Source organism: Sinocyclocheilus anshuiensis, unplaced genomic scaffold (assembly GCF_001515605.1).
Source record: "Sinocyclocheilus anshuiensis isolate Anshui unplaced genomic scaffold, SAMN03320099.WGS_v1.1 scaffold58, whole genome shotgun sequence".
Classification (NCBI taxonomy): domain Eukaryota; kingdom Metazoa; phylum Chordata; class Actinopteri; order Cypriniformes; family Cyprinidae; genus Sinocyclocheilus; species Sinocyclocheilus anshuiensis.
In genome coordinates, this window is record NW_015547688.1 from 1,604,918 (window position 1) to 1,606,239 (window position 1,322).

Below are 1,322 nucleotides of genomic sequence, written 5' to 3' on the forward strand. Positions count from 1 at the left end.
TAGAAAAGAAGAAAGCAAACTCATTGCATTTGCTGTCGGACAGCATTTCACTGGGAATCTGACTTGGGGGGGTCTGTCAGTCTCTCAACAGTTGCAAAAAGAGTGCGAGTGTTAAGTTACTGTTTATAAGGTTTGAGAAGAAGGTCTGTCTAGCTGTGGCTAGTTTCACATTGAAAGCATGAAGGCTATCTTTAAAGATGCTATAGTGAATTTCAAGTTTCGTCTTCCGCCACATCCGCTCAGCTTTTCTGCATTGTCTTTTCATACTCTGATCCTTAATAACAATGGACGAAATGTTTAGACCTCTACTGATGAGTAAATCTAGAGTGTGTCCACGATTGTGTGTGGGTCCACGCTGAATCAGGTCAAAAGTGTTTAAAACAGTTATAATTTTTTTTTTGAAGTTTTGATTTCTGCATTATCTATGTGAATATTAAAATCCCCTGCAATAGCAAAACAGTCAAACTCTGAGGAAATCATTGATAACAGTTCTGTAAACTCTTCAACAAAGGCTGGAGAGTATTTTGGAGGCCTGTAAATAATTATAAACTACGGAGCCCGGGAAGTCACCTGTAGGAGAAAAAAAAAACAACCCGTGGCGATGGTTTTGCAATCCGTCCCCTCAGTTTATAAACCGTACTCACGAATTCTTAAACTGTTCCGTCGGTTTAACAAATCGTGCCCACGGATGAATAAACCATACCCACGAATTTCCGATCCGTGCGCTCAGATTTTGTAAACCGTACCTTCGACTTATTTAGGTGATTTTATTATTGTCACGGGGTTGACAAGACGTGAGACGTGCGGATCCATCTGCAAGTTTTTATTTAAGAGCCGTGGTCAGAAACATGCAAGGGTCAGACAATGGCAACAGGTATATAGAGGGCAAGACACAAGAATAAATCTAGGGCTAGTGTGGGTCTACGATCGGCGAACAGAATCAACAGGGAGAGACTAGAGAGATAAATCCAGGTACAAGGCAAAGGTCCAGGCAGGGGCAAACAGTATCCGAGTAGGGCAAGACGAGAGGGGGAAACCGAGATTCACAGGCCAAGATCAGGACACGAGAAAACAGACAAGGCAAGACTAAGATAAGGCTATGGAAAAACTAGACAGGCTCCGTAGAGTAGCTATCGCTATGAGAGTGATAAACGCTATACAATACTCAGCCATGAATGGTGGTGTGAGACTGATTATATAGTGTGTGTTATTGGTAGCAGCTGTGTGTGATTGGTTTCAGGTGCGCTTGTGATTAGTGCAATGGAGCATGGGAAATGTAGTCCAGGGTGATGTGTAACAGTCTGTGTGGTGTGAGAGTCAAT